Raw genomic sequence first — 21281 nt, 5'->3', positions numbered from 1 at the left:
GCATGTCTAGTTGCATTTTCTCTTGTTTCTCTTGTTAGTCTCGAAACAAAGTAATATTTTAATCACTTAATATAAACATATCCACAAGCGATTTCAAAGGCTTGCCACCTAGTGGATTTTTATTTATATTCATGTTACATGTTGACATTGAATGAGCAGGCAGTATAAGCAGCCATCGGATGCATTCGAGCAGGCGGTGCTTCTGTGATATATTTTAAACTAGCATCTATTCTGAATATATTTGACTCAGAATTCATCGTCATTTGCGAAAAAATTAATTAGATTCGAACAAAATCAAGATTATTTTGTTTACAATTGAAGAGTCCACTGCAAGAATGATGGATGTCATTTGGAATACATTTAGCAGGAGAAGCAATTGAAAGTTTGAAATGCTTAGCGCTCAAAGCTTAACTGTGCTTAAATGCGACAGGCTCATGTCAGTAGATTTACTGGCATGTAAAAAAACTCCTGCGGGACAAAATTCCGGCACATCCGGCGACGCTGATATAACCTCTGCAGTTGCGAGCGTCGTTATAATCACTTGATCAAATCTCCGTCCCCCTCGCGTATGTGGTACCTAAGAGGTTACGTCCAATTTCGGCAACCCCTTCAAAATTTTCTAGAGCTCCTTCAGTGGAGCAGCGTAACCCGGAGTGAGACTAGTGGCCAACAGGCTTGGAGCTCACATATTTAGTTTTGTACAGCCCCCAACCCCTTGCAAGGACGCGTTTTGCGTACCTTTTAAATTTGTCCTCCCAATTCTCTTTCGATTTTTCGAGTTTTCGAGCGTCGTTAAATAAAACATAACATTTAACATATGCATTAACACTCTTGGTTCATTTTCGACAAGAAAGTGACATCCATCATTCTTGCATTGGACTCTTCAATTATGATATCTACCATCTATCAAAATTCCTGTATCTATACTGCTTAAACTCTGTATATTTGATAGAAGGTTACAAGAATAGTTTAGGTAATTGATGTGTAAAATATATTATATCATATTTACAGGACACTTCAGTTTTGAAGCATCACAGTACTCTATCACAGTCTAGTATATACAGTCATGAAGCTCGAGTTTATGAGGGTACTAGGAACAATAGACTATGCAGGTACTATTTCGCATTGTCTGTAATGAGGCGATAGTAGCGATCCTAGTGGTTAGCAACTGTCTATGGATGCATATTTACTACGTATTGAGCTTCGTGACTGTATATACTAGATTGTTGCTCTATGTTTTTCTCTGTCAGAATATAAAAATCTGAAATAAAACCATTATACTTATATCTCCGCTAAATAAGATCCGACAATAATTGCGATCTTCGAAATTATTGATAATTAACATCATATTTATTTTTATAAATACCAACGCTGGCTTAGAATTCGAAAGGTTACATTGTACGTATTTTCGTTCTTGTACCGCTTGATGAAATGCAACTAGCTGGCAGTTTAAAATATAAGAAAATGGCATGTTAAATTAGCCATGCTTACAGCGCTGTGTCTTGAAATGCCGCTTCAGAGAGCTGGGGATGTGTTTCTATTAAGAACAAAAGAAAGAAGATTAATTCCAATCTTATTTCCGGCGAAGACTTTTATTTTAAGGCAAGTCCGTCTTGTAAGCTTTTATTTTTTTTTCTGAACATCTAAAACAAGCGGATCTCAAACTGCGATCCGAGGGCAACGTACGGCTTATTGTCTTTACTTGCGTGTAGTAATATTATAAGGAAGGACTTGAGATAATGGCGTGTTATGCCATAACCTTATTGCTTTGAGGTATTTGGCCTACGTGTTGAAAGTTTCTAAAAAGTACCAATAGACTAGAATCCTGCTGCCATAAAGTCAAAAAGGGATAACAGTGGTGAAGGAAGCTTTTAATAGAACAAAGAGCAGCTTCTGCGGACCTCTGGAAAATGAACTAAGGAGGAGACTAGTGAAATGCATTATACGGAATGTGGCATTGTATGGGACAGAAACATGGACATTACAACGAAGTGAAGAGAAACGAACAGAAGTATTTGAAATGTAGATATGGAAAATAATGGAACTTATGAGTGTACAGACAGAATAAGAAATGAAACTGTGTTGGAAAGAGTAGATGAAGAAAGAATGATGCTGAAAGTGATCAGGAAGAGGAAAAGGAATTGGTTAGGTCACTGGCTGAGAAGAAACTGTCTACTGAAGGATGCACTGGAAGGAATGGTGAACGGAAGAAGAGTTCGAAGCAGAAGAAGATATCGGATGATAGAAGATATTAAGATACATGGATCTTATGAGGAAGGCAGAAACTAGAAAAAATTGGAGGAAGCTGGGTTTGCAGTGAAAGACCTGCCCTTGGGTAGGACACTATGGATGAAATGAAATGAATACCTGCCGCTTGTTATACAATGCCATCTTAAATATACTCTGAGTCATTTGTTTTCATTTTATTATATCAACCTGATTGAGACGGCATGGATATACAGTATAAGTCATTGTTGTTTTAAAACTCATATAATTATCTCGTTAAATATCGGTCCTATAAAAATTTTGCTTACAATAAAACTTGTCGAAAACATTTTAAAGCACTTTTGTTATGTAATATTATCCTAAAAAGCAATAATAAGCGAGCTATTTTGATTTATTTACTTCAGACCCCCTCACAATCCCTCTTTGAAAGAAAGTATTTTGAATACCATATAGCATAAAATCTGAGTGGACCTAACGTATTTTACATATCAGTTTTCGTAGAAATCATTTCAACCAATATCGCGTGAAAAGGTAACAAAACACACAGACATTGAAACAAAAATTTCTAAAATGCGATTTTCGGTCTCGCGACAGTTCATTATCCCTGTAAAAGCGAAAATTACCAGAAAAATTTAGGTTGCAGTTTTATTGCACAAGTATATCAAAGAGATACCACCTATAAGCAGGGTTGCCATACGTCTCGGTGTTCCGGGATTGTCACCGCTTTTGTGTCCATTGCCCCGGTGTCCCGACAAATTCGTTCGGGACGGTCAAATGTTCCGATTTTGAGTTGGTTTACAGCTTCTTTGTATTTTACGATTACTACAATACCCATATATTGTATGTATTGTGTGATTTAGCCGAACTTGTTGAAAACTTTAAATAGTGATATAGAAGTGATATAATGATATAGAAGATAGAAGAGACATTGACTTACCCCCAAAAAAAAAAGTGCAGTTTTCAGAATCTGAAATCTTTGATCAGTTTGTTTGCTTGAAAATCATGGTGAGTACAAACTTGGGTCGTCAAGAATGGGAAAGCGGAAAAATTCAAGACAAGTGGCTTAAATTCTTTGGGCCGTATTCATAGACATTTTTAGCGCGGGCTTCCGGTGGTTGATCAGCGAAACTAACGTTTTTCATATTCATAAACCAATGTTAGCGATATGAATAATTCGTCCCTCCTCTGGCAAAGTCGGGGCTAGTTTAGCACGCTCGTAGTGGGGCTAGCGAAATGTCTATGAATAGCGCCCATAGAGGCTGTAAACGTGTAAACCATACAGAACAGTGTTCAGAATTATTGGAAATCTGTCAGTATATTTTCGCTGTGCCTGTTCACAATGCAAATCTTGAACGCATATTTTCTCTCATGCCAGCTAAAAATCAATTTTTGCACAATGAGCGGGTGTTTTGATTATTGTAATTATGTCCCGGTTTTAGTTCCAAAGTTCATGGCAACCCTGCCTTTAAGGCAACTAGGCCAGGAGATAAAGAGGTAGGGTGACCAGTTTCTTTCTCCCTCCATTGCATACATCGCAGACTAGCTAATATTACACTAGTCAGATTTCAGATACATACTAACAATTGGAAGGAGTTACGCAATAATAGACCAACCTCCATAAACCTGTTCTCGATACACTGACCACTGAAATAAATCTGGTTTTTATTAAACATTTTATGCAATAAGTGTCATAATATACATACTTACTTACTTACTTACTTACTTACTTACTGGCTTTTAAGGAACCCGGAGGTTCATTGCCGCCCTCACATAAGCCCGCCATTGGTCCCTATCCTGAGCAAGATTAATCCAGTCTCTATCATCATATCCCACCTCCCTCAAATCCATTTTAATATTATCTTCCCACCTACGTCTCGGCCTCCCCAAAGATCTTTTTCCTTCCGGCCTCCCAACTAACACTCTATATGCATTTCTGGATTCGCCCATACGAGCTACATGTCCTGCCCATCTCAAACGCCTGGATTTAATGTTCCTAATTATGTCAGGTGAAGAATACAATGCGTGCAGCTCTGCGTTGTGTAACTTTCTCCATTTTCCTGTAACTTCATCCCTCTTAGCCCCAAATATTTTCCTAAGAACCTTATTCTCAAACACCCTTAATCTATGTTCCTGAAATAAATCCAAGTTTCACAACCATACAGAACAACCGGTAGTATAACTGTTTTATAAATTCTAACTTTCAGATTTTTTGACAGAAGACTAGATGACAAAAGCTTCTCAACCGAATAATAACACTCATTTCCCATATTTATTCTGCGTTTAATTTCCTCCCGAGTGTCATTTGTATTTGTTACTGTTGCTCCAAGATATTTGAATTTTTCCACCTTTTCGAAAGATAAATCTCCAATTTTTATAGTTCCATTTCTTACAATATTCTGGTCACGAGACATAATCATATACTTAGTCTTTTCGGGATTTGCTTCCAACTCTATCGCTTTACTTGCTTCAACTAGAATTTCAGCGTTTTTCCTAATCGTTTGTGGATTTTCTCCAGCATATTCACGTCATCCGCATAGCCAAGAAGCTGATGTAACCCATTCAACTCCAAACCCTGTCTATTATCCTGGACTTTCCTAATGGCATATTCTAGAGCGAAATTAAAAAGTAAAGGTGATAGTGCATCTCCTTGCTTTAGCCCGCAGTGAATTGGAAAAGCATCAGATAGGAACTGGCCTATACGGACGTTATAATATACATACTATTACAAAAAATAGGACAAATAGTACTAAAAGAGACTAACCGATTTTTAATAACAGACCAGCAGTTGATGTAATATTGCAAAGTAAAATATAAAAATTAATTTTATGCAATAAACGAATTTTGCTTATAAATAGCAGCAAAGTGCAGATATTGCATTCTTGATTTTTCAGAGTTAAATAATCCAGTCAACAACAGATTTGTGCAAATATATCGTCGGTTTCTTGGTAAAAGTGACCAAGTCCAAAACGTAAAATTGTTGGGAAAAGGCATTTAAAGGTTTAATGATCCATCCAAAAATAACTGTACTTCTTTAGATGTTAGTAAGAAGTTACTTTGAAGGTAAATGTACTATATTATTAGTTTTTAATATAAAATTGTGTCTTAAATTTTCATAATGCTTGGAAGCCTTGGAATGTGACTTGATCACTTTTACCAAGAAACCGACGATATATATATATATATATATATATAGCAACAGTAACAAATACAATATATATATATATATATATATATATATATATATATATATATATATATTCAAATTGTCTGTTGGTCTATTGTTGCGTAACTCCTTCCAAGTGTTATTCCTCTGACACATATCAAGTGAGATGTACTGCCTGATAATATATGTAGACCCTACATATCATCCGGAACCTGAATCAAAGGATATATTATTATAGTCCCGTCGCTCTAATTTCCGGCAGCCAATCACGTTGCAGATCGGATATATTTAAACCTATTGTGCCTTGTAATTAGCTGATGAAGAGTCATGCATTTCCTAAGGCTCGATAAATACTTAATATAATCGCCCGCCATTTTGGCTCTTTCGTTGGAGTTCGCAGAAAGCAAACGAGGACGTTATTTGTCGCTCAATTATTTGCTGAATTACAGCGCGTTTGATTTATTATCATAGGAGCTACGACATGATGATGTTTAACGGTTTGGCAAATAGATCCCTCGTCTGGTAGCTTGACAATGAAAGAACATAAATGACGAACGATACTACCTACCTTGATTTTATAGAGCCTTCACTTCCTAAGACGTAAGCAAAGAGGAGGAGTCACGCCGGGAATAACAGCGTCGCGACTATAGTATAGATAGCTTATTTCAGTACACACCATACTTTGCATTACCCAGTCGTGAATTGAATTTATAGCCGGGCTAGCTATAAATTAAACCGCAGTAGACGAAGAGATATATAATTTAAAATCGTGACGTATCCAACGTTGGTGCATGTTGATTCCTAACTTGTTTTTAAGACTCGTTATGTCCTTGCAGCTTCCTCTTTCCGCCGTCGGGGCAGTGCAGTCGCTCTTGGCCCACTATTACTCACGCGCGTTCAAGTCCGCGGAAGCATGGCAGGAAATATGGCACTTCCTGAAGCCTTGCCCGTTTTTCCTTCTCTCCGTTGTGCGTCGCTAGTGCTGCTGCTGCTTCTACTTCTCCTTCAGTTCACTCATATCTAATGGTTCTTCTGCTTGCTTTTTCACTGTAGTAACAGGAAAACCCAAGATTCATAAGATTCGAGCGCCAATGACGTCAAACACATTAGGCAAGAACTCGAGTGAATCCCGCGAGGAGGCTGGTGGTTATGAATTACAACAAAGAAGCTGCAGATCGATATCGCCAAGTCACAATTTATGGTACAAACAAGTTGCAAAGTCCTCAAACTCAAATGGTCTGTAAAATGTTTGTTCTGGACCAACTTCTTTTTCTCCCCATAATCCGTACGTGTTCACAAGATCTATATAACGTTGACAAGAAATGAACTGATGTAGTGGAATTTTTATCAGTTCTTTGAGACGTTAAAAATTACATAAAAATTAAGATATTTTGCTTTTCGTACATCTGTTATAGTAATAAAAATTAAACGCAAAAGCGACGTGAACGCCAAAGCTTGCAATCAGGTTATTTAAGGGGAATAATGGTAGCGATGTTGCAGATTGTAAACCTCTCACAAAATTTAAAAAATCTCAAGAAATATTCAGTTGATCGTTTTCATTTTTTGTACACAAATAAGTAGTCTCATTTGGGATGAACAAATTTATAATTATATTAGTTCATTAATTTTATTTACACAATTTAAGGGGACACTTCACTAAAACTAAAACGACTTTTTCCCTAATCATTTTTTCAACCAAATTTTGAGAGCATGTTTACTAAGTAAAGGGCTAATAAAATCCAAATTTCGAACTACCAAATGTTTCTGACTTTTGATTGTTTATTTTCTTTCTATACCTTTTAGAAATATTTTCAAACCTAAGTTTTCAGTAGAAGATCTCAATTTTTAAGCTTCGTTTTTATGTTACATTCACAAGATACAGATAAATATTTCTATTGCATTCATTTTATGAAATATCTCATTTATTCACTTTCAAAATTTTCTTGAAATTTAAAAAATGTTATTTTTCCCATTAATACAAGAAAAAAAATAATAAAATAAACTAGCATAATTTCTGACAAAATAAATGCATAGAAATATGCAGCTACCTTATAAATACTTTCAGTAAATATTTCATCTAAATTGATTAATATTTGGCATAAAAAGTTGATGTTGAATCAAGAAAAATAAACTTACGGAAAAATGGATTTTAAAGTAAAATTAATATTTATGTACCGTAAATTAAATTTCTCCTGAGCTACATTCATCTAATAACTTCAGAGAGCCAAATTTAGAACAAAAACTTGCTAGATTTGTAATAAAAATTTTGTAAAAGAGAATTCTTTGAAGAAAAAATAATTTTGACAGATCTTTAAATGCCACGCCTCTTACAGTCTTAATTAGAAAGAAATAAACATATTATTTGTAATCAGAAATGAATTTAAAACCATATGACGTATGAAAATATACATTCTAAAGAAGTGAAATAGCCAATAACATTTTTTTGGAAAATGTTCATGATTTTGAGTGGAGTCTCCCTTTAAAGGAAATAATTTTCTGCTACATAAGAAGAAAAACATAGTATCTCCCCAAACACTTGTCAGATTCTAAGTTTCCATTTTATTTTCGACTCCAGAAATGCAGTGTTAGAGGATGGATTACAGTGATCATCCTAAATTATAAAGTTTATGAACTATATATTTTTTATTTTGTCGTAATGAAAAGTCATTTTTATTTAACATTGCGGTGCTTAAAATTTATGAAATTATTCTTATACCTTTATGAAAGTAATTGATCCTCTACGGTTTGAATGGCTACAGATTTCCTGATAATTTGAAACAATTTGGACAATTAGTGCAAAAGATATCATGTTTTCAGTTTGAAAAATTGCAGCAAATTATTTCCTTTAAATAGTGTAAATAAAAATAATGAACTAATATAATAATTATAAATTTGTTGATGCCAAATGAGAGACCCAAATATAACTTATTTGGGTACAAAAAATGAGAAAGATTCATTGATTTATCTCTGAGATATTTAAAATTTTATGAAAGGTTTACAGTCTGCAGCACCGCTACTGTATGATCCCCCTTAAAGTAACCATTCACAATGATTTTCGTAAACGTTTACACTAGAAGTAAAGGATAATGTCAACGCAGAAGTTTAATTCCAAGCTTTTCGTTTGCAGTAACGTCAGTGTATATTGAAACAAAAACACTATCTGAAGGCGCATAAAAAAGAACACTATCGGAGAACGCAGGAAAAAACAAATACAATAAAATGCTATCATTTAGTGAAAGATTAATAGTCCATTCCAGTCATATCGCTGTCTGTATGACAAAACGCATCGTTCATATAAAGATAATACTCTAAAAGGAAGTGTATGGAAGACAATCATCATTAACATCAAGTGCAACAATATGTAATGCGTTCGTTTATTTTATCACATTCGTAAATTTACGGCTAACCTAAATTTAATATTACCTATACCTATGCTAAATACCTAATACTGATGGTAATGTAGTTTGAAGAAGCATAAACTGAACAGCTGCATCGTCACTTTTGTAATTTGTATCAACATCTATTTTCATTTTCACTTCGACTGCACTTTCATGTGATTCTTTACCACGACTGCAGCCATCTGTTTACGGATATATTTCGTGGTCTTATGATAACGTCAAGTTTTCATTGTGAAAGAAGACTAAACTGCTACCTACTGTAACGTTTGTGTCCACGCGTTAATGTTTTCATTGTGAATGGGCATTGAAAGTTTTCTGTCTTTCCAGGATGACTTCTGGATTAAAGATTTCGCACTTACATCAAGGCTATCTTTATTACTAGAATGATTTTCCACTTTTAGTTCTTTCAATGACTATTACACTTTTACTACGTCATAGTACTTTTGACCAATAAAACGGTGCGAAAGGACGTCTTTCAACCAATCATGGCTGCTTATCGCACAATTTTATCGCTTCACTAGCGTTTGTTTAATTTTATCGGTTCCCTAGCATTTGTTTGTTTTTATCACTATCTTAGCATTTATTTCTTTGTTTGCCAACATTTCAAACTGTAACTTTTTTACGGTAGGCTAAGTCAATTAATATCTCTTTTACTGGGTATTGTAAGTATTTTACTCTTCTAATATTTATATATTTTCTCCTGTTTTTATCACCTTCCTACCATTTGTTTCTTTGTTTGCCAACGTTTCAAACTGCAAATTCTTTACGGTATTATAAAAACATGCTTTGCGATCGTAATTTGTTTCCCGTATAGATATTTGACTGAAAATGGCGGCTCCGTTCAAACGTTTTGGGGGAGGAGTAACATTAGTGAAATAGAATTTTAGTAGGCTAAGTCAATTAATATTTTATTGTATTAGAGTACTTTATTTGTTCTAATCTTTATATACTTTCTTCTAATTAAATTTCACTCGAGTTTTGATTTTCTCTAGATAAATCAAAACGAAAGTGAGATTACTGTTGATAAAATTCCTAGAATCTGAAGTTGAAAATTTCAGTATAATGGTTATTTTAGATCATCATCAGAATACTTTATCTGTACCATCGCAGTTGTCGCCCAAACGAATAATCGTTACAAACAGCTTGATATTCTCCATATATACCTCCAATCTTTCTATTTTACTTTTTTGTACTTTGCATTTTGTTTCCATCAACTAACGTACAAGTAATTATGTTATAATTACTGAAGAAGTAAACCAACTTAAAAATGAGGGTTTTGCTGCTCTAGCTATCAAGTTTCCGGCATTTTCTAATTGCAGGCAGGGATATTTGATACTAGGAGTTTAAAGTGCTCACTTGGGATGGATCTGAGTGTTTCTGTTAAAGTAATGCTTCCTTTTTTCCTTTTCTGAGGATTTAGATTGTATTCATCTATAGAAGACATGGTTAAAACTATTGAACATGTCGATATCAGCATTAAGAACGCTTTTTCAAGTTGCATGGCGAGTTTTATAGGCTATTTTGGATAACCGTATTATATTAATATTACTTTTGTACTATATTATATTAAGTATTACAATATACATTAAATCTTCACTATTTCTGAATAATGGGGTCGAGATCTAGTCCGAATTAAGGCTGGTTCACAATAACCCGGGAACGGAAACGAGAACGAGAACGGAAATATTGTTAAAATAAATGTGAGCATTCATAACAGTTAATAGTGAATGATCACATTTAAATACGTTTATTTTAACAATATTTCCGTTCTCGTTATCGTTGTCATTTCAGTTCGAGGTTTATTGTGAACCAGCCTTTAGTGAGAGCCCGAATTAAATTAAAGTTTTCTAAAAGAGTTCGCTGAAGCTATAATAATGAATATAACTGTGTACTGTGCAGATGCCTTAATGGTCAAATTTTATAAAACGGCATGGACATATTACGGTATCTGAAATATTGTGCAATGTACAGTATATTTAATATAAAAACTACAAATGTTATAAAAATAACGTAGTATTAAAGAGATTAAAGATAAAATGTTCAAAGTTACATTACATAAGCTCGATAACATATAGGCTACACTATTACCTAGGGTGACCAGATTTACATCGATAAAAAAGAGGACACAAAACTTAAAAAACGAGGACATTATTCGAAAAAAGAGGACAGATACTTAGATTTAGGCTTAGGTCTATATTACACTTCAAATTACGTCAATATCTGTTTTGTTACAAAATATTTACGGTACAGATTTAGGCTTAGGGAAGAGTTGGGTAGTATCGGACATTGGGTAATATCGGACAGTGAGTTTCTTTCATCTACCGCCAGATGATAGTACCTGAATGACATGGTTACGTTTATGTGATGTCGCATACAGAAACGTAATCATGTCATTCAGGTACTACCATCTGGTGGTAGATGAAAGAAACGCACTGTCCGATATTACCCGATGTCCGATACTACCAAATTCTCCCCTATATCATATTAAAAGTATGTTCATATCTATTTTATTACAAAATAATTGTGAAAAAACTTAATAATGATTTTACAGTTAGCTAAATATGAAAGTCATGGGAACCATATTATTCAAGAGAACACGAAATATCTATTTAGATTTACATTCACACCTCGATTTACTAGCTATCTCTGATCTACGACCATAACAAGGAGGAGCAAAAGGAGTTATGATTGTTGGCAAAGAGTATATTCCGTCGATGCTGCTGCCATTTACAGGAATATTACTTGAAAAGGCGTCAAAGCAGATAATTTCAAAATATCTGGCATACAAGTTACGAAAAGGAGGGCATTTCTTGATTATTTAAAAATCCGTCCGGATCCCGGACAAAAGAGGACGTCTGGTCACACTACTACAGTATTACCGAGCTTGGTAGCTCAATCGTTGTGACTGAGACTCGTCTAGGTTTCAAACCCTTGGGTTGGCCAACCTGATTGATGTTTTTTCCATCGATTTCTCAATCGATTATGCAATATCTGTCCAGTAATAGAGGTAAAAGCCGAGTTTGTACCCTGTTTTTAAGAAAAAAAGGACCCATAAGCCACCAACCCTCTTACAATAGTAATTCAGTAATCCAGCCAACATAATAGTAGCAATTAGAGCTCTTTAGTTGCAATATTGCTCACGAGTTAGAATTTGTCAAGTCACGGCCGGCTTGACGCTCTCTTCACTTCTCCTTTACTGGCCTTAACAATTCATTTTGATCCCTGTGTTAAAGCTGTAATCGAGAATATATGAAATTCCCGCCAGATGACACTCACTGCCAAGGTTCACTGAGGAATGTGTGTATGGTTTCCTGTACGATTATACTTAGTAATATTGGTATGTGAGTTTATTATGATGTGATTCAAAATGACGTATTGTTGTGTACCGCTGTGTACTCCGAATAGAAAAAAGAGTGGAGAAACAATATCATTCTACGAATTTCCGAGTGAAAGATGTTTATGTCTCGTAACCAGAATAATGTACGAAATGAAAATATCAAAATTGGAGATTTATCCTTCGAAGAGATGGAAAAATTAAAATTTCTTGGAACAACAGTAACAAATATAAATGATACTCCGGTAAAAAATTAAACGCAGAATAAATATGGGAAATGCCTCTTATTATTCGGCTGAAAAGCTTTTGTCATCTAGTCTGCTGTTGAAAAATCGGAAAATTAGAATTTATAAAACAGTTATATTACCCGTTGCTCTTTATGGTTGTGAAACTTGGGCTCTCACTTTGAGAGAGGAACAGAGATTAAGGGTGTTTGAGAATAAGGTGCTTAGGAAAATATTTGGGCCTAATAGGGATGAAGTTACAGGGGAATGGAGAAAGTTACACAACACAGAACTGCACGCATTGTATTCTTCATCTAACTTAATTAGGAACATTAAATCCGGACGTTTGAGATGGGCAGGGCATGTAGCACGTATGGGCGAATTCAGAAATGCATATAGAGTGTTAGTTGGGAGGCCGGAGAGAAAAAGACCTTTGGGGAGGCCGGGATGTAGATGGGAGGGCAATATTAAAATGAATTTGGGGGATGTGGGATATGATGGTAGAGACTGGATTAATCTTGCAGAGGATGGGGACCAATAACGGGCTTATGTGAGGAGGACAATGAACCTGCGGTTCTGTGATTGTTTGAAAAGTGGTCGACAATGTTCAAGATAGTTTGATTGACATAGAATTCTAATGGCTTTCTTTTGCAAAATTAAGACACTCCCTATTTTGCTACCATTTCCCCAGAAAATTAAGGCATACCGAATTATCGACTGAAAGAACGAAAAGTAGGCTCATCTTAAATAATTTTGAGAAACGCAGGTCACTAATTTCTTTAATAAATATATAACTCTTGTTAACTTTGTGCATATTATATTCGATATGTTTTCCCATGTTAAACTGGAGTCTATAAGAAGTTCTAGAAATTTGGTATAGTTTTGTATGTTGTCCTTTTTTATTAAATGATTTAGGCTAAAAATTATCTGTAGTAATGTCACGAGAGGTCTGAGATCTGCCGATAAATCCACGAGCGAAGCGAGTGGATTTATCTGGGACATCTCAGACCTCGAGTGACATTTATTAGAACTATTTCGTGAATAAAATAAAAATGTAAATAATATATCCCTAAAATTCGATCACAAAATGTTAATAATTGTAAATTAACGAATACTTAAACTATCAGATATCGTGAAGTTGAAATACTCGTAGATGTATATCGATTATTGCAATAAAGAAATTCGATGTTATTATTCAGTAATGCCAATTGCGAAAAGCGAAATACAGGTTTAACATTGTTAATTACATGTACTGCACTTTTCTCTTATTATTATAACAAATACATTTTCATTATCTGCTGAAATCATAATTTAATTTAACAGTAACAGTGGGCACAGCTATATACCAATGCTTATGTATCCAAAGCGAGACATGTTGCTACACAGTGAAGCCATCTCTGTATAGATAGGCTTAATTAAAACACGAATTTTATTACGCCATACGAAAGGCAGTTTGATCAAAGACAATATTACTATGCAAGGTCATTGGGTTTGATATGCGATGATATTACATAAATTTGAACGTCTATTAATTGTTTAATTTCAATACAAATGTTATAGGCTACAATTTTATAGGTTACGTTAGGCCTACCTGTGGAAGCAGGACCAATGTCAGCTGTGCCTTGTTTCGACCGTTACTTACAATTAGTGCTACACGAAAGCATTTTTTATAGCTCGACAAACGCATTCTCGCTGTAGTGTGTAACGGAACTAAAGCTGCATCTACACAGTTCAATATTCCAATCGCGTATTCGTGCAATCTGGGAAGAATAGAATCAAGTTTAAAAGGTACGTTCAATTAAGATGCATAAAGATTTTGTGTCTACATGGTGCGCCGTTTTGAACGTAGTCTTCACTGCGTAAATATATTAATTAATATTAAATATCAATCTTGCTTTTATTGCTTTAAAGTTGAAAGAAAAGTTTAACCGTGTAGTTGCATCTTAATATATTCATGATCATCAATTTACGGGGAAACAGTTGGCGACAACGGCTAAACAAAAGAACGACCATGCGATAAATTGATAGCGATAAATCTAGCTGCAGAAATTATCGCAAAGTCTGCCTGTGATTGGTTGGAATTCAAAATTTCATTACACTTCATTGGTCGAAAATGTAATAACGTCATATAAACGATAGTTATATAGTTATTTATATGGACTATTACACTCTTACTACGTCATACTACTTTTGACCAATAAAACGGTACGAAAGGACGTATTTCAACCAATCATGGCTGCTTATCGCACAATTTTATCGCGTCCCTAGCATTTGTTTAATTTTATCGCGTCCCTAGCATTTGTTTCTTTGTTTGCCAACATTTGAAACTGCGCTGGTCTGGACGTCAAAAATATATATAAAATTACAAACCACTCCATTCGATGCACAGCAGTTTCAAATATGACTCGCATTGGCATTCAAGAACAAGAATTAATAAAAATCACTGATCATACCTATGCATCTTCTGAAATCCGATTTACAAATAAATGAAGAGCACCATTCGGAAATCCTGAATAAGATGAATACACCATGTAGGCCTAAATCAACGAGTTCCACTTCTATTATGCACACGTCCAGTATAACATCAATTGAACCACCAACCACATTCAAATTTGAAAATTGTACATTCAATAATTATTCCTTTTAAAATTATTCATTCGGAAATTCTGAATAAGTTGAATATACCATGTAGGCCTAAATCAACGAGTTCCACTTCTATTACGCACATATCCAATATAACATCAATTGAACCACCAACCACATTCAAATTTGAAAATTGTACATTCAATAATTATTCCTTTTAAAATTATTCATGTTTATTTTTATGTCATCGTCGTTAATTAAAACTTTTCTAACACTTGTGTATATTAGTTAGGTTATGTTATAGCTTCTGCTCTGAGAGGATAAAAAGAACTTCTGCTATATGATATTATGGATAGTCACGTATCAGAGATTGTTTAATATTAAGATTTATTGAATAGTAATCATTACAGTGTCTGTATAAAGACACTACTGCCATCTAGCATGCATCTATCGTAATATTTGTAATGTTGAGATGGTACAATAATACATTTGAAGACAGTTGTATTTTCTTAAGTCAATTAATATTTTATTGTATTGGAGTACTTCGTTACTTATAATCTTTATATACTTTCTTCTAATCGTGTAATAGTCAATTAAATCCCACTCGAGTTTTGATTTTCTCTAGATAAATCAAAACGTCTAGTGAGATTACTGTTGATAATCTTTTCTTGATAAGCAAAAAATCATTAGATTTAAACCATAAAGCCATCTGTGATAGAATATCGTTGGTTACAGCATATTCTTTACTATCCTTTTCTTCTGACAATTTGTGAGCCTGTATTTCATTCTTTGTTCTTTTAATTTCTCCCCTTCATTTGTTTCTTTATACATTTTCTTCCTTTAACTCTTATCAAATTTTCCATGTTCGCTATGTATTTGTCTCGCTGCTTATTCTGGATATAAAAATTTAAAAGTATTTACAATTTTCATCGCTAGTCATTAGCGATACATTTTAAGTCAAAGGAAATTCCTTCTTTTCTTGAAGCTGTGTTATGAAACATTAATGTGGCAGTGTGTGTAAGCCTGTACATTACGAGCCTCAGTCTTCTGGAGACTCGGCTCGCCGTTTCCCTTTCATTTCCCTCTTTTCTTTTGAGATCATATTTTCAGCGCTGTTTCGGTCTAAACGAACGGAAATATCAATTATTCAAGCGCTCCACTGATGGCAGAGGCCCCGCTTTCTGCCTTGTAATACGGAGGTGTGACTCGAAATCTAGAGATTAAAATTTTTATTGTTCTGAATATAATCGTGAAGGGAAGTACCGAGTTGGACGTGAAATTGGACGAGTAATTATACATAAACCTCCATCTGCTTTAATGAAACAGATATCAGTATTTAAGATTGTTAGTTCTTGACTTTCAAACTCTACCAGTACTATTGATAAGATCGGATACTTACGTGTTTAATTATGTAGGGAGCCACTAGGTACTAGTCGCGCAGATGTATGTATGTATATATTTATTCACACTGCAATGGGTATATACCCGGTGGCAGTGGTAACTAATTACACTCTATAATGACAATAATAAACTTATTAAATAAAAATACAATTAATACTAATACTAATAATTAATACTAATAATAACAACAACAACAACAACAACAACAACAACAACAGGGAATGTACTAAATTAAATGAAACGATCACTTAAAATAACATTTGAAATATTCTAATTTGTATCTTAAAACTAAGATCGAACTAAAAGCCACGAGTATATGTTCATATCTGCACAACTACCTTTCAACATTACACTCATTTCGCTGTCAACTCACTCACTGCAATGGAACTACGACACATTTCACTGATTCTATCCTGATTTCACTACCACTTCAAAAACATTTCACTGTTCAAATTCTTTGCACTGCCACTATAAACTATAAAGCTTCACTGACAGGAACACGTTTCACTTACACAGAACACTTCACTGACACGACATACTTCTTCACTGATACAACACACTTCACTGACACAACATAATTCTTCACTGATACAACACTTCAATAACAACATATCATTTACACCCTTTAACTACTGTGTATAATTACCGTCTATTATTAAGGTCCTTAAGCCTATTTTTAAATGCATTTTTGGTTGTTGGTAAAGCCTTTAGTAAGTCTGCAGGTAAAGCATTCCAGTCCCTGATAGTACGATTGAGAAAAGAAAACTTTCCAGTGTCCGTCCTCTGCCTTCTTTCCCTCAATTTATATGAGTGGTCGTTCCTTGAAGAGTAATTTGGCGGCTATTTTTTATTTCTCTCCAGGCAGGCTCACCTCTGTATAAACGACCCGATGGTCTCACCTTAATTCCATGGTCTAGAGCATACCTGCACAAACAGCGCTCAATGAGCGAGCGCACTCCTTCGGAGCGGGAGAGCTGTGTTTATCGCTCGCCGAAACGGATAGGAAGATACGTCAGAATGACATAGACTTGCTATAGGTAGAGGAGAGGGAAACGACCACTCAGTTATCTAGTGGAGTGCAGTGTGTAGGCCTATTCTCAGTAACTGTTTCACGTTGCTTACCTACTGCTACAGTACAGTATGGAGAAATCTAAAAGGCGGAACATGACATTTAACATTTAACGATTTACAGCTCGAACTTATTGATCTTCAATGTGACCTAAGGGCTAAAGATCGTTTGAATAATACTACTAGCCTGGTTGAGTTTTACAAGACTAAACTTTAGCAATAAAATCCACGACTACACAGGCTGGTTGTGAAAAGATTGCTATGTTTGGCTCAACATTTATATTTGAAGAGTCCACTGCAAGAATGATGGATGTCATTTGGAATACATTTTGCAGGAGAAGCAATTGAAAGTTTGAAATGCTTAGCGCTCAAAGCTTAACTGTGCTTTTCCGATCATTACTGGACGATGACTATCAGTGTTAATTCCATATAACTCTCTATGTACATTCTATATGTCTTAAGCTATGCATTGACAGTCCTGATTCATTTTCGACAAGAAAGTGACATCCATCATTCTTGCAGTGGACTCTCCATTTGTGAGCATCAGTTTTCTATAATCAACTTTAAAAAGGCAGACATCGAACATCTGTAACTGAGGTTTCATTACGATCAGTAGGCTACTGTTCCTTTCAGCTGCCAACAGCATAAAACCTCGTTTTGATGTACTGATAAATAAAAATATAACAAAATGATATTGTACATTTAAGTAGCTATAGAATTTCTATTATTTCTGTAAAATAAATATTTCTTTATTAATTAATAATAGTCCAAGATAGTTTTGCAAACATTAACGGGAATTCATTTTATAAACATTCTTACTAGTACTGTATTTCCTTTTGTGTATATTTTGTACGAGATCACCCCTTCTTCCAGTCCACCCTTATAAAGAGCGCAGCTAATATCTGCATTCCGCTCATGAGCTGTGAGCCGGCTCGGAGAGCGCAAAGCTTGTGCAGACCTGGACTAGAGGAAAATCTTTAATTTGGGACTCCACTTGCGTTGTCACTCTAGCTCCATCTCACTTACCGAATACCTCCAGACACGCAGCATCTGCTGCTGAATTAGCCGTGAAGAAGAAAGTCATTAAATATGCTCATCTTTTAGACAATTACATCTTTGTCCCATTTGTTGTGGAGACCTTCGGTCCTTGGAGTCATGACGCTAAAGTTTTGGTATCTCAAATCGGCCAAATTTTGATCTCCATTACTGGTGATCGCCGTTGCACTACTTATTTGTGTCAACGCTTAAGTATTGCTATTCAACGCGGAAATGCAATGAGCGTTTTGGGTACTCTTCCAGAGTCTAGCCCTTTGGACGAACTTTTTCTCCTGTAAAATTTATTATCTCTATGTAACTGTTTATATTTAGTTTTTATATGTGTGTATATTGTAACGGTGAAAATATTGTTAATCAAATATTTTTTTTTCATAAGTGTATATTATTTTTGGGAGCGTTTTTGTATACGCAAACGCATTATTATTTTGGTTACAACTTTTATATCACCTTTATAAAGGTAAACACTCTTTGAAATGTTTAATTACTTAAAAGGTGTGTTTAGTTACTTGCTAGTTATATGAGCCCACAAATATGAAATAGTGAATTTCACTCCGTCTATGATACCAAACTCTTTTAATTGGGTTATTTTACGATGCTGTATCAACATCTCAGGTTATTTAGCGTCTGAATGAAATGAAGGTAATAATGCCGGTGAAGTGAGTCCGGGGTCCAGCCCCGAAAGTTACCCAGCATTTGCTCGTATTGGGTTGAGGGAAAACCCCGGAAAAAACCTCAACCAGGTAACTTGCCCCGACCAGGATTCGAACCCGGACCACCAGGTTTCGTGGCCAGACGCGCTGACGATACCAAATATCCACATAAACGACACTTATAGAAAGAGAGTATTCTGGGGGACAGGTTAGTTACTGTGATATGTGCCCCCCCCCACCCAAACAAATAAACTGGAAGAGTTTTGTCCTTTTCTCTCAAGGAGCGCTATTGTACAAACAACTGACTGAAATACAAGCCCTGTTGGAAAACTAATGACTTCTGTGTAACAAAGGATAACTCTTAAAAATGGGACAAAACTTACGGGATGATTCTTACATTTTACTTCCATGCGTTACTACAAATAAAGTTATATTTAATTTCGGTTGGTTATAATGTTTCCTTATGTAGTAGGCTAATAAGGAAATATTCTGAAATGATTAGATAGAACCTTCTTTCTTAAAAATTCTTACAGTGCTACGCCAGCGAATAGGGATTATAAAGAATGGACACTGTGCGAATTTTCCTGTGTTTTGTTTCTCTGTGCGCCGGCGTTTAGTTCCACTTTCAAGCGCTAGAGGTTAGTGTAATCGAGCATACGCTAAGATAATAATTGAGTATAGAGTTGAGACACAGGATCCAAACATCGCCTACCTTATTGCATAATCCAGTAACGCTTTGCTTCAAATAAATTCAAGTTAACAGATTTTCCTTATTTCTCAGTGGCAAACTAGTTGTAATAATAATTTTTTTATATTTCAGATATAATAAATTATATTATAAAATAATATAATACATTATAACATTAAGTATCGAATTCGTTTAATATTTGTATATAATATAATATAGGTATATGGTTTTACTTCTCATAAGAGTTTTGTTTTTCCATTTTCAGTGCTATCAAATCATTACATATTTTAATTATTGTTGGGGTCAACGTCTCAACTCTCATTATAAAGGAACTCTAGAGTCTAGACATTACAGTTAATGACGGATTTATTATTTTATGAATCCAATTTATTTTATTTGAGTACATAATGTACCTAGATGTATTAATTATGTGTTATATTTCCGCTGTGTCGACTGCTAGCTGGTGTGATGTCAGCGCCAACTCTAGGGAGAAAGCAGAATGTCACGTTCTAGCTGGCTTGAAGGTCATTGAAATCAGTCCGGCTACATCAAAGGTCCATACTTAATTACCTATACGCTGGCTACGCACTGTAAAGGAAAAAAGAATATAGAATATGACAAAGAATTTAAGCAAATCCCAATGATAATATGGAATGTCAATATTCAAGTTGAAGTGATAAAATACAATATGTATTATTAAAACGAAGAAAAATAATGCGGATGAGGAAATTGCAAGGCAGATATCTCGAATTCAGTACCATTTTAAGTATTTTTGCATGAGGAAGATTCTAATCTATATTATAGGCAGGCACAAATCGTAAATATTTTTTTTTAAACAATATGGAATAATACTATACTTCGTTTTAGGTACCGTATAGTTAAGGAACATAGATATTGTCTTGTAAAGCCTAGTCATTCTCCAAAGGATTAGCAAATTTATTGACCTATTGTAATATTTTATAGGTAGGCCTACATATATTACAAAATATTTGAAGTACATGTTTCAAAATCTTGTCAAATCTTTAGCAAAATATGTAACAGTCTTTGACAAATCTTTTTCAGTATTGATCAATCTTTGACAAATTGTCTTGTGAAGTATGAATTGGAAGGAAAAAATTGTCTCTTATACAGGGACATCATTTTATTTTTACTTCAAATTTTATTGTACCTGAGTTTTTGAATGTACTTCACTCCCACCCCTTCTACTAAGGAAGTTCCAACTCCACACAGAACCAAGACTGAGTTACTGAGTATAGTACTTTCCAGAAATATGTTCGCGTTTTCCAGTGACGAAAGAGCTTTCAATATTGAATCATATTTTCGCACAGGTACTGTCCGTTTGCCTACGTCGCATCCCGATTTCCCTCACCTGCTTCTGCTCGCCCCTCTGTAATAGCTGGGCTGTGTTAGCTCTTTTCTGAAAACATTAATTTCTCTTAGGAATTGGGCGTTTACGTAATATTATACAGCTGTTTAATTTAACTTAAATA

The sequence above is a fragment of the Periplaneta americana genome, chromosome 7 (assembly GCF_040183065.1).
Source record: "Periplaneta americana isolate PAMFEO1 chromosome 7, P.americana_PAMFEO1_priV1, whole genome shotgun sequence".
In the NCBI taxonomy this organism is placed as follows: Eukaryota; Metazoa; Arthropoda; class Insecta; order Blattodea; family Blattidae; genus Periplaneta; species Periplaneta americana.
Note: the sequence above shows the minus strand (reverse complement) of the source record.